Source organism: Fukomys damarensis, unplaced genomic scaffold (genome assembly GCF_012274545.1).
Source record: "Fukomys damarensis isolate Sample0158 unplaced genomic scaffold, DMR_v1.0_HiC HiC_scaffold_29, whole genome shotgun sequence".
Taxonomy (NCBI): domain Eukaryota; kingdom Metazoa; phylum Chordata; class Mammalia; order Rodentia; family Bathyergidae; genus Fukomys; species Fukomys damarensis.
The window spans coordinates 10074868-10088996 of record NW_022900941.1 but is presented as its reverse complement, the minus strand read 5'-3'; positions in this window follow the sequence as shown (position 1 = coordinate 10088996).

The window sequence follows — 14129 nt, the reverse complement described above, 5'->3', positions numbered from 1 at the left end:
GCTGGATCTGTTGTGACTTTAACTTTTTCATTCCTAATTGTATGAATCTGAGCCTTTTCTTTCCTTTTTTTGACAAGGTTGGCTAAGGGTTTATTGATTTTATTTATTCTTTTGAAAAACCAACTCTTTGATTCATTGATTTTTTGTATCATTCTATTAGTTTCCGTTGCATTGATTTCTTCTCTGACCTTTATAATTTCCTCCCTTGTATGAGCTTTGGGTTTTTCTTGTTTTTCTTTTTCTAGGAGTCCAAGATTCATCATTAGGTTGTTTATTTGAGCTTTCTTTGTTTTCCAATTATGAGCATTCACTACTATGAATTTTCCACATAGAACTGCTTTCATTGCGTCCCATATATTTCTGTATGTTGTATTGACATTTATTTGTAAAAACTAATTCCTTCTTTAATTTCCTCTGTGACCCATTGATTCTTCAGGAGAGTGTTGTTCAATTTCCATGCTTTTGTGAAGTTCTTTCAGTTTCTTATGCTATTGATATCCACCTTAATTGCACTGGCCTGATAACATACATGGGATAACTTCACTTCCTCTGCATTTATTTAAATCTGTTCTATGAGCTAGTATGTGATCTATTTTGGAGAATGACCCATGTGCAGCCCAAAAGAATGTATATTCTGATTTTGTGGAGTGGAATATTCTGTAGATTTCTATTAAGTCCATTTGTTCAAAAGCTTGGTTCAGTTCTAGTATTTCATTGTTGACTTTTTGTCTAGATTATCTGTCTATTTGTGATAGTGGGATATTTAGGCCTCCCACTACAACTGTATTAGTGCTTATTTGGTTTTTCATGTCTCTTAATATTTGTTTTATATAGATGGGGCCATTAATATTCAGTGCATATATATTTATGATTGTCATTTCTTCCTGTTGGATTGATCCCTTTACAAGGATGTAGTGGCCTTCTTTGTTTCTCTTAATCAGTTTTGGTTTGAAATTTACTTTGTCCATGAATAAGATATCTACCCTTGCTTTTTTCTGGGCTCCTATTGCATGGAGAACTGTTTTCCATCCTTTCACTTTCAGGATATGAGTTTCTTTTTCAACTAGGTATGTTTCTTGTATACAACATATTGTTTGATTTTGCTTCTTAATCCAATCTGCCAGTCTATTTCTTTTGATTGGTGAATTGAGGCCATTAACATTGATGGTTATAACTAATATGTACTGACCTATCATTGTCATGTTATTGTCTTGTTTTGGGCTCTTTTTAATTTTTCCCTCCTCTCCCTTTAGTTTCTTGCTTTGCCTGATTGATTTACTCTGTTGAGTCTCCTGGTGTTGTGATCTTTGTTATCTTTTTCTAGGATATTGTTTAGAATTGTTTGTAGTGCTGGTTTGGTATTCATGAAGTTTCTCAAGTGTTCTTTGTCGTGGAGGTATCTTACTTCCCCATCCATTTTAAAAGAGAGTCTTGCAGAATACATCAGTCTAGATTCAAGGTTGTTTTCTCTTAGGAATTGAAATACCTCACTCCAGGCTCTCCTTGACCTGAGAGTTTGTGTTGAAAAGTCTGTTGTGATTCAGATGGGCTTTCCTGTGCGTGTGATTTGTTTCTTTTCTCTAACTGCTTGTAGTATTTTGTTCTTCTGTTGGGTTTCTGGAATCTGGACTATTATATGTCTAGGTGTAGATTTGTTTTCGATCATGGCTGCTTGGAGTCCTATATGCCTCAATTATCTGTATGTCAAATTCTTCCCCTCTGTTTGGGAAGTTTTCTGTCATTAATTCTGTGAACAGTTTTTTTTTAAGTCATTTATATTTTTTCCTGCTACTTCATGGATTCCTATCAGTCTTATGTTATTCTTCCTTGCATCATCTAGGAGTTGTTGGATCAATTTCTCATGATTCCTTACTGTATTTAAGAGATCTCTCTTTCACAGTCACTGACTGCAAGCCTATGGTCTATATCTGAAATTCTATCTTTACATTCATTTATCCTGCTATGAATGCTTTCAATAGAGTTTTTAATCTCCTGGATATCTGTTTGAATCTGTTTCATGGATTCCATTTCTTTCCTATGCTGGGCATTCATGGCTTCTATCATGGTTCTGAACTCATCTATTTTTTTGTCTGTTTCTGTTCTAGAGTCTCTAATCATGACTTTCATTGAGCTCACCATCTCTGTAGTTATCTGGGAAATTATTTCTGTGTTGAGTTTTTCTAGAGTCTGATTGATCTGTTGTGTTATTTCCTGTGCTGAGTTCAGGGTGTCCTGGTGGTTAATTGTCAGACTTTTCCACCTCATTTCCCCTAGAATTTGCTGTTGTTGAACTGGAAGTCTCTCTTTGTGCCTTGCTTAATGTTTTCTCACTTTTATTCTTGTGGTTCGGCTGTCCTTGGTTTAATTCCTGAATTAGTACGTTGATCTTTCTGATATAGATGCTCTTTAGGTTTTGAGTCTAATGACTCATAGACACTCTCATTTTCCTTATATCAAAAAGGACAACTCATAAAATCAATCACAACCCTTTAGCCCATTTAATACAATCAGCAACACAATAGAATCAAGCACAGCTTAGAAATTGACCATGTGTGATAGTTATTAATATATCACCTTTAAACCATATGAATTAAATCAAAATCAAGGACCAGTCTAAAATACCTTTATAGTGAATAAACTCTTCAATGTAGCAACTTTACCTTTCAGGATGGGGACTTAGAAGGAGATGGGAGGAGAGGAATAGATAGGTAGAAGAACAGGAGAAGGTTTCAAGTGAAGCCAGAGGACACAGGATGATCATGCAAACTGTAGGAAACTGTTGAAGAAAAGAGGGAAACACAGAGTGCAAGAACAAAGACAAAACTTGAACAACTTAACAGTAATAGGGAAGCTATAATTTATACTCACTTGCCTTTGAAACTAATGACACTCAAGTGAAGGAAAAAGAGAAAAGAAAAGTAAAAGAAAGAAGAAATCTGAATTAAGGTAGGAATAGGAACAAAAATGGAGATAAAGAATAATGTGGGGGAGCAAGAGACTGAGTGGGAAAAAGAAGAAAAAAAGGAAGAATTTGCAGAATGGGAAAAAAATAAAATTTTAAAACTAAAAATGAAAATATGAAGAAAAGAAAGAAAGAAAAAAATTTGAACAGCCCTTTTCAGGGTATATCTCTGCTGTCACAATAGAAAATGTGGGCAGCAATGTGCAGAACTAAGTCAATTAGTCTCATCTAGCCAATGGCAGACCCCTGAGATTCAGACTAAATTCTGGCTGCAAGGCCCAAGTTGAGCTCCTTGACCTCCTGCAGGGTTGAACTCTTCAAGGTTCTACTACAGGTTCCCGCTGCCCTTCCCCAGAAGATAGTCAACATTGTGATGGAAGGTGGTGTTCCCTCCAACTTACCAACTACAGAGGTCTGATGTGCTTTTATTGCAGTTGTTCACTTCTGTTCTGTCTTCTGGAGCTCAGTAAAATGGTCTTTATGACCACCTGTACCTCTGCAGTGTGGATCCAGGTACTGGCATAAGCAGGAGGCCGAGATCATGGGGAGTGTGGGTGGGAATGATGCTACAAAGGTGCCCCCATGACTGGGCATTACTCACCAATCTGCTTGATGAAGACCCAACATGCTGGTGAGCTCCCCACACATCCTGATGCTCTTCACCTGTCTGCTTCATGAAGGCCTGGGGTGCTGGCAAGTTCCCTGTACAGCTGGGTACTCCTCACCAGTCTGCTCCATGAAAGCCTGGAGTGCAGGCAAGGTCCCATACATCCAGGTGGTCTCACTGGCCTGAAGACCCGGGGTGCTGGTGAGCTCCCTGTGCAGCTGGGCAGTCCTCACCTGACTCCTCATAATCTTTTAATCTTTTTGGCTATCTGGCCTTACATATTTTTCACATGACACTTTGAATTTGTTTAATTCTCTCCAATTAATATTTTTTACTGAGCTTTCATTAGATATATAAATCCACTTATAGAAATTGGCATCTGTATAACACTTCATATTCAAAAGGTATTTATTCTAGTCTTTCTGTCTCTCTGTCTCCCTATCTCTGTCTCTGTCTCTAAGACAGGGTCTCACTATGTAGTTAAGGGTGGCCTTGAACTCACTACACAGCCCAGGCTGGCCTCCAACTCATGTTGAGCCTCCTCTTCCTGACTCAGCATCCTGAGCACTGGGATTACAGGGATGCACCACCATGCCTGGTTTCTGGTCTTATAAAAATGTACCTAAGTAGAATTTTAAAGTTTTCCTCACACAGAGTCTTCATACATTTCGTTACATTTCTTCCTAAGTATTTCATCCCTTTGCTTTCAATGCTAATGAAATATTTTCTTATACTATATAGTATTTATTATATTTTCTAATTTGAATCTATTTAAAGAAAGTTATGTTTATATATTGATTGTGTTAACAACTTCCTTACTAGATTTTCTTAGTGTTTTTATTGTTATTTCAGTTAATTTGCATTTTCCAGGTTTATAATTGCAAATGTGTCAATAATGGTAACTAAGTATTTCATATTTACTATGCAATTGCACATTGTATAATTACAAAATTTTATTCTGATGGCTAATTTTAGTACATAGAAATTTAATTGAGTTTTCTGTATTGATCATCATTGTACAACCTTAATAAACTTACTTATTTAACTGAGTTTTCTGTATTGATAATGTATTCTACCACCTTGATAAACATACATTTGAGTTTTAATAGTATTTAATAGTATTTGCTGGGATCCCTATGTAGATGATCATGTTGTTTGTGAATAAAGATCATATTACTTTTTTCTTTCCAACTGAGATTTCTTTTATTTCCTTTTCTTGCCATAATTCATGACTAAAACTTCCAGTAGAGTATTGGATAGACATGTTGAGAAAAGACATACTTCCCTTGAGCCCGAATTTAAGGATAAAATATTCAATATTTTATCATTAAATATGATATTTAATTTAGAGTTTTCAAAGATTCCTTTTATCTGGTTGAAAAATTCTCTTTTATTTCAAATATGTTAGTCTTTGCCAGTAACTGATATTGGATTGTATCACTGCTCTTTTGTATCTGAAACAACCATATTATAATTTTTCATTTTGTAGCACTCTAAAGAAAATAAGAAAAGTCAACATAAATTTGAGAGAAAATCTTCATTACCTATATATCTAATAAAGGACAGGTAAAAATATATATATAAAAAACTCTCACCACTCAACTATTAGAAAACAAGTCACATAATTTGGACCTGGATCCAGCAGAGATCAAGGGCTGATCCTGTTCTCCATCTGCCAACAAGAGCAAGGACACACTTTGGCTTGGACGGTAACCTCATCTGGGGGAGCAGACAGAGGCAGGGAGGGCACCTCTAAAATTCATAGACCTTAAAGCTAGATGTAGAAAATCATGACTGGATTAATCCCATGACTGCAGATCTTGGAAAGAAAATACTCATTTAATAGCACAGAAGTTTTTTATTTGACTCAATTTTTTAATTTTTCCCTTTTGTATTATTTTAGTCTTTTCTCCATTGAGGTTTTCTTCTTTCCCCCTCTCTATTAGTTTACCTCCTTTCCAATTTTTGACTTTTTTCTCTTCTTATCTTCCTCTATTTCCTATTTTTGTTCTGTTTTGTTTTTTGTTTGTTTGGTATCAGGGATTGAACTCTGGTCCTTGCACTTGTGAGGCAGGTGGCAGAACTACTGAGCCAAATCCCTGGCCCCACTTTGCTCTGTTTATCATTTTTCTTCTTCATTCTTCCCTGCAAGAGGTCTCATTCACTATTACTTTCTTTTTTTCAATAAGAGAACTATATCACTTTTCTCTCCTCCTTCTCATATCACATTGATTAATTTTTCAAATTTTGCTTTGTGTATTCACCACTTCCCCACCCCTGTAACTTTACTAGTATAACTACTAAATTTTACGGATGTCTATGTAGCTATTCAACTGTGGCGACCCAGCTGTCACATCAAGAACATGCCTGAGTTGGGGAGTGAGGATTGAGAGAGGAAAGAACACTCAAGCCCGAGTGGAGACCAAGAAAAGTCTGATTTATTTCACAGAAACAGCTAATTTTAAAGGCACACATCAACAGGAAGCTTTTAAAGGCACACAACAGGAAGCTTTTAAGGGCACACAACAACAGGAAGCACCAAGCAATTGTTTTTATCTTTATGCAAAGACCAGATTTTCTGACTCTTACAGATAACATCATATCTTAGGCTAATGAGTTCCTGTTATGGCAGGGTCAAAGAACAAACAAGCTTAACAAACAGTGTCCTTGAAAAGAAACAAATGTTAATAAATGTACAATGCCTTAATTGTAGAGAAAGAAGTTATTTTCCAAATGTCAAACACCAATGGGCCATGACTGGCCCCCACATCAACTTTACACTATTGCTGTTGAATAATATTCTATTTGTAGTAGAGGTAAAGTTGTTCCATACAGAAGATATTTACTGTAGGTCAATAATAGGTCAATATTTCGTGTGTCTTAGTGTTTTATAATTATATATCTCTTTTCTATGGTTAAAGCTAATACTTTATTGGACATTAGGGTCTGTCAACATTTACTTTGTATTTGATGTTATAATCAATGCTGATGACTATATTTTACTATATACTCCATGCTGATTATTATTCTTATATTATTTCTAAATTAATTTCATTGGTACATTTAAGGTACACAGTATTGTGACATTCATCATTGGAAATTTGCACCTTTACATAATCCATCTTGGTTCTTGTTTTTTCCACATTCTCCTGCCATCCCTTTAACCCCTCTACCCCTCCCTACCTACAAAGACTTTGTCCCCATTTTTTCTTCTTCTCATGTTATTCCCATTCCCTTTTTTCTTTTCCTCTACCCCTTCCATTTCCCCTTCACCTATGTCCCTTTCTTCCTATTTCACATTATCTATTATACCTTTTAGTCCTTTTTTACACTTTCAGTTTCTCACATTACAGAAACTATTCAGTATTTACACATGTGTATCATATTTATTTCACTTAAGAGTATCACCTCAATGTGCATCTATTTAGTTATAAATATGTCTAGTTTCTCATTCTTTATGGCTGAGTATACTCTATTTTATTTAAAAATGGGTTGCTTTCAAGTTTTAGCTATTGCAAATTGTGCTGCTATGAATATGGGTATATGTATGTCACTGTGGTATGATTCTTTTAATTCTTTGGGGAAGCTACTTAGCGGGAGATAACTGGGTCAAATGAAACTTCCAATCCTGGTTCTTTGAGGTATCTTCATACTGATTTCCACAGTGGTTGCACCAGTTAACATGTCCACCAGCATTGGAGCAGTGTTCCTGATTCCCCACAGCCCCAAAAGCATTTGTTACTCGTTGATTTCATGATAGCAGCCATTCTTTCTGGGGTGAGGTGGAATCTCAGTATTGTTTTTATCTGCATCTCTCATATGACCAGTGATGTTCAAAATTTTTTTCATATATGCATTTGCTGCTTTTACTTCTTTGTCTGAGAAATGCCTGTTCATTTCAGATGCCTATTTTTGGATTGGGTTTTTGAATTTAGGAGGTTTGATTTTTTTAATGTTCTTTATATATTCTAGATAGTAGCCCTTTGTCTGAGAAACAGGAACAGCTGGTAAAATTTTTTCCCACTTTTTTTTTTTTTGTATTGGGGATAGAACTCTGGTCCTTGTACTTTCAAGGCAGGTGGCAGAAACACTATGCTAAATCCCCAGCCCCAGAAGCTTTTCAATAAGAAGAGATCCCACTTGTTGATATTTTGTGCTTGTTCACATGCAACTGAGGTTTTTTTCATAAAATCTTTTCCTACACCAATGTCTTCAAGAGTTCTATCTAACCAATCTTCCAGCTGGTTTAGTGTTTCTGTTTTAATATTTAGATATTTAATCCATTTTTACTTTAGTTTAGTGCATGGTGAGAGATGTAGATCTAGTTTTAATCTTTGGCAAGTTGAAACCCAGTTTTCCCAGCACCATTTATTAAACAGGTGTCTTTCCTCCAGTGAGGGTGTTTGGCTCCTTTATTGAAGATGAGGTGGCCGAGTGTTTCTGGAGTTGTTTTTGCATCTTCTAATCTGTTTCCCTGTTCCTCAGGTCTGCTTCTTTTCCAGTACCATGCTGTTTTATCACAGTAGCTTTGCAGTATAGTTTCAAATTGGGGACTGTGATACTCCCTACCTTGTCTTTATTGCCTAGAATTGCTTTTGCTATTCTAGGTCTCTTGTTCAGATAAAATTTTGGATTGTTTTCTCAAGGTCTGTGAAGTATGTGGCTGGGATTTCAATTGGAATTGCATTGAATATATACAGCAGTTTTGGAAGTGTGGCCATTTTCACTATTTTGACTCTTCCTACCCAGGAGCAAGGGATGTCTTTCCATTTTCTGATATCTTCTTCAATTTCTTTTTTCAGAATGCTGTAGTTTTTAGAGTAAAGGTCTTTGATTTCTTTTGTTGGGTTGATTCCTAGGTATTTCAATTTTTTGGATGCTATTGTAAAAGGAATGATTTGCCCCATTTCTCTCTCATTGAGTCTGTTTTTCATGTACAGAAAAGCTATTGATTTTTGTGCATTGACCTTGTATCCAGCTACTGAATTTGTCTATTAAGTCTAGTAGACTTTTGGTGGAGTTCTTGGGGTTTTCTATATAGAGCATCATGTCATCTGCAAATAATGACAATTTGATTTCTTCATTTCCTATCTTTATTCCTTTTATTTTTTTCTCTTATCTAATTGCTGTGGCTAATGTTTCCAAAACTATATTGAACAGGAGTGGTGATAGCGGGCATCCCTGTCTTGTTCCTGATTTTAGTGTGAAGGATTTCAGTTTTTGACCATTTAGTATGATATTGGCTATTTTTTTGTTTGTTTGTTTGTTTGCTTTGGTTTTTTAAGACAGGGTCTCACTATGTAGTTGAGACTGACTTGGAACTCACTATGTAGCCCAGGCTGGTCTTGAACTCACAGTGATCCTCCTGCCTCAGCCTCCCAAGTGCTGGGATTAGAAGCATGTGCCATCACAACCAGCTACAGCTATTGGTTTTTCATAGATGGCTTTTATCAAGTTGAGATAGAGACCATCTATTTTAATGTTCTGTAGGATTTTTTTTTTAATCATGAATGCATGTTGAGTTTTGTCAAATTTTTTTTCTGCACCTATTGAGATGATCATATGGTTTTTGCTCTTGGCTCTATTAATATAGAGTGTTACATTTATTGATTTGCATATGTTGAACCCTCCCTGCACCCATGGGCTGAATCGCACTTAGTCAGGGTGTATGATCTTCTTGATCTTCTGCATTCTCTTTGTCAGTATCTTATTAAGGATTTTTGTATCTGTGTTCATTAGTGAAATTTGCCTGTGGTTCCCTTTTTCTGTTGGATCTTTCTCTGCTTTGGGGATCAAGTTGATGCTTTTTTCCAGGAATGAATTTGGGAGTATTGCTTCCCTTTCAATTTCATTGAAGAGTTTAAACAGTAGTGGCAGCAGTTCCTCTCTAAATGTCTTGTAGAATTCAGAAGTGAAGCCATCAGGACCCGGGTTTTCTTAGTTGATAAGTTTTTAATTACATTTTAAATTTCATTGATATTGTGTCATTTCAAATTTTTAGATCATCTTCTTTCAATTTTGGTAATTCATATGTATCTAGGAATCTGTCTTCTGTATTTTCCATCTTATTGGTGTACAGGTTCTCAAAGTAGTTATTGATGATCCTCTGGATTTTTTATGAGTCCATTGTAATTTCCTTTTCATTCCTAGTTGCATGGATTTGGGCCTTTTATTTCCTTTATTTTTATATAAGGTTGGCTAAGATTCTGTCAATTTTGTTTAATCTTTCAAAGTACCAAATCTTGGCTTTGTTGATTTTTTTGTATCATTATCTTAGTCTCCATTGTACTGATTTCTACTCTGATCTTTATAATTTCCTCCCTTGAATGAGTTTTGGATTTGTCCTGCTCTTCTTTTTCTAGAAACTTGAGATTCAGTGTCATATTATTCAGTGAATAATATGATTATTCACTGCTATGAATTTCGCTCATAAGACTGCTTTTGTTGTGTTCCATAGATTCTAATATGTTGAACCATCATTGTCATTTAATTTTAGGAACTGTCTGATTTCCTCTTTAATATCCTCTATGACCCATTGGTTATTCAGAAATGTGTTGTTCAATTTCCATGTGTTCATGAAATTCTAGTGGTTTCTTTGCTATTGATCTCCAATTTCATTGCACTATGGTCTGATAATATACCGGGGACAGATAACTCCAATTCCTTTGCACCTACTTAGATACTTTCTTTGAGTGAGTATGTGATCTATTTTGGAGAATGACCCATGTACAGCTGAAAATAATGTGAATTCTGATTTTGTCAGGTGGAACACTTTGTAAACATCTGTGAAGTTCATTTGTTCAAGAGTTTGATTGAGGTCTAGTATTTTATTGTTTATTTTCTGTCTACTTGATCTATCTATTTGTGACAGTGGAGTACTGACGTCCCCCACTACTCTTGTGTTAGTAATTATTTGATTCTTCATGTCCACTAGTATTTGTTTTATATAGTTTGGTACACTAGTGTTTGATGCATATATATTTATGACTGTCATCTCTTCCTCTTGGATTGTTCCACCCCCCCTTTTTTTTTGGTACTTTGGTAATGGGGATTGAACTTGGGTCCTTGCGCTTGCAAGGCAGGTGCCAGAACCACTGAGCTAAATCCCAGGTTGGCTTGTTCCCTTTACAAGGATGCAGTGTCCTTCTTTGTGTCTCTTAATCAGTGTTGGTTTAAAATCCACTTGATCTGCAAAAATGATAGATACTCCTGCTTTTTTTAGGTTTCCTGTCACATGGAGTATTGTTTTCCACTCTTTAACTTTCAGTCTATTAGTTTCTTTTTGTATTAAGTGTGTTTCTTGTATGCAGCATATTGTTGGATCTTGCTTCTTGATCCATTTTGCCAGTCTATTTCTTTTGATTGGTGAATTGGGACCATTAACACTGATGGTTATAACTGATATGTATTAACTTATCTTTGTCATGAATTTTTCTTATTGTTGGATTCTTCCCCTTTGCATTTAATTTCTTGTCATGCCTGATGGATTTATTCTGCTGGGCTTTTTGTGGTTTGATCCTCATTGTCTTTTAATATTATATTGTTTAGAAGCTTTTAGTGCTGGTTTTGTATTCATGAAGTTCCTCAGGTCCTCTTTGTCCCTAAAGTATCTTATTTCTCCATCAATTTTGAAAGGTAGTTTTGCAGGGTACATCAATCTGGGTAGAGGTTGTTTTCCTTTAGGGCTTGAAATACATTACATCATGCTCTTCTCGTCTTGTGAGTTTGTGTTGAGAAGTCTACTGTGATTCTGATGGGCTTTCCTTTGTATGTGATTTGTTTGTTTTCTCTAACTGCTTGTAGAATTTTGTTCTTCTGTTGGGTTTCTGGAATCTTAGCTATTATATGCCTATGTGTGGATTTTTTTGGATCATGGCTAGTTGGAGTCCTATGTGCCTCACTTATCTGTATGTCAAGTTCATTTCCCCTACTGGGAAGTTTTCTGCCATTACTTCTCTGAACAATTTTTTTATGTCATCTGCAATCTTCTGTTTCTTCATTGACTCTGATCAGTCTTAAGTTATTCTTCTTTGCATCATCCAGCAGCTGCTAGATTGATTTGTTGTAGTCCCTTACTATTTTTAAGAAAACTTTCTTTTCCTATTCACTAGTTGCAATCCTATCTTCTATATCAGAAATTCTGTCCTTGCATTGGCTCATTCTGCTTCTTAAATTTTCAGTGGAGTTTTTAAACTCCTGGAAATCTGTTTGCATCTGTTTTATGGATTCCATTTGTTTACTAGGTTGGGATTCCATCATGTTCCTCAGCTCCTCTATTTTTTTATCTGTGTCCACTTCAGATTTATTAATCACAATTGCTTCTCAGCCTTTTGGCTAAGATCAAGTGTAGATTTATTAACCATGTCTTGCACTATGGTTACAATCTCTGATGGTACCTCAGAAATTATTTCTGATTTAATTTTTTTCAGGTCCTCCTTCATTGCCAGTTCAGGGAGTCCAGGTGGTTGAGTGTCAGATTGTTGCATCTCATTGCCTTTTGGTGTTGCCTTAGGTGATCTGAAATTCTGGTTTTGAGACTTATTTATGTATTTTCTCATTTCAACAGATGCAGCCTGCTGTGCTTTTCTTGAGGCAACTTTTTGCTCACCCAGTGGTCTTCAATTCTCAGCAAGCCACCAAGCAGCCTTTACTCTGCTGCTCACCAGTGCACCAGTTCCTGAATTCAGAATGATGACCTTCTGGATCCCTGAACTGATTTGTTATCTGGGCAGGCTTCTGGCTGGGGCCTATTCACAACTGTGATGTTATCCAGGTGTGCCTCTCACTGGGACCTCTGTGTAGCTATTGTCTGGGAGGGCCTTTGGCTGGGGGCTGTGTACCCCAGTTCCTGTTGTCTGCACAGGTTTCTGGCTAGGGTCTCCATGTGCTTATCAATGGTATTGAGGTCTGTTGCAAGGGATGCAAAAATTGTTCATCATGTGCAAATCAATAAATGTAATTTATCACACAAAGCAAAACTAGGACAAAGGTCGCATAATCATCTAAGTAGATGCTGAAAAAGCCTTTGACAAAATCCAACATCCTTGCATAGTAAAAATACTGAGGAAAACAGGTGCTTTATAGGAGGACCTTATCTCAATCTGGTAACAGTGATTTATGACATACCTACTGCAAACAATATATTAAATAGAGAAAAACTGAAAACTTTCCCTCTAAAATTGGGAAGAAGATAAGTATATTCACTAATATTGATAGAGAGAACTTTTGTAAATAGTCTGAAATAAAAGTTAACATGAAAGAAATGTCACCAGTACTGCTTTCCTAACTCTGATTCCCACTCTTGTGGTCTGGAATAGTTAAAGATAAACATCCTGAGAGAGAATGCTACATTTGGGTAAACATTATACTGTGTTGTGACCATGATTTGTGATGGGAACTGTGGGAACTAGAATGTCTTATCACCTAAAATGAGGTCATGGTTGTACAACTCTTATAAAAGGCAGATTGTCATCCAGTCCAGGGTCGGTCATTTGGCACAGCCTCTGATGCAGACCAACCCTTTGATGGCAGAGTAAACTTTTTTTTATTTTACCCAAGTTGGAGTCTCTGTGTGTCATTTACCAGTTCCTTCTACATCAGTATCACTCTTGTTCAACATAGTATTCAAAAACATTGCATGAATATTCAGGCAAGTTTAAAATACAAGGGATATGTACAGGAAAGGTAGATGTCAAATTATCATTATTTGTAGATGAAATGATCCACTATATAGAAGACCTGAAAAAAATCTCCAAATGATACTTAGAATGAATAACCAAATCTGTTAATGTAGCAAGATACAAAACCAACACACATAAATAAATAGCAATCCTGTACACTAAAAATTAACCCACTGAGAAAGAAATTAGGAAAAAAATAACATTTATAATAGAAAAAAGGAAAATTAAATACTTAGGAATTATCCTAACTAATTAGTGAAAGACCTCTACAGTGAAAACTATAGAATTCTGCAAAAGGAAATGGATGAGGAAATCAGAAAATAAAAGAAAGACAAAACCAATACAGTTAAAATGGCCATATTTCCAAAATTGATATATAGATGTAATGCAATCTTAATAAAAATTCCAACAATAAAAAGGGGCGACCCACTTTCCGGTGTCCCTTCTGTCTGGCTTAGACAGAAGCTATCATTCTCTCAATAAATTTTTCCTACTCTTACAACAAACAAACAAAAAAATTCAGTAGTATTCTTCACACATCTGGAGAAAACAATCCTAAAGTTCATATATAACCAGAAGAGACCTAGAGTAGTAAAAGCAATCCTGAATAAAAATAACAAAACTGTAGGCATCATTTCAGAATTAAAGTTATATCACAAAGCTACTGTGATGATTTAAATCAAAAGAAAACAAAACAAAACAAAGCCCCAGCATGGTACTAGCAGAAAAACATACCCAAGGATCAGTGAAACAGAACAGAGGATGTAGTAACAACTTGAATCAATTTAATTATATAATATTTGACAAAAGAGCCCAAAACATACATTGAAGGAAAGATAGCTTTTTTAATAATAAGTGACTTTGGGAAAACTAGCTATTT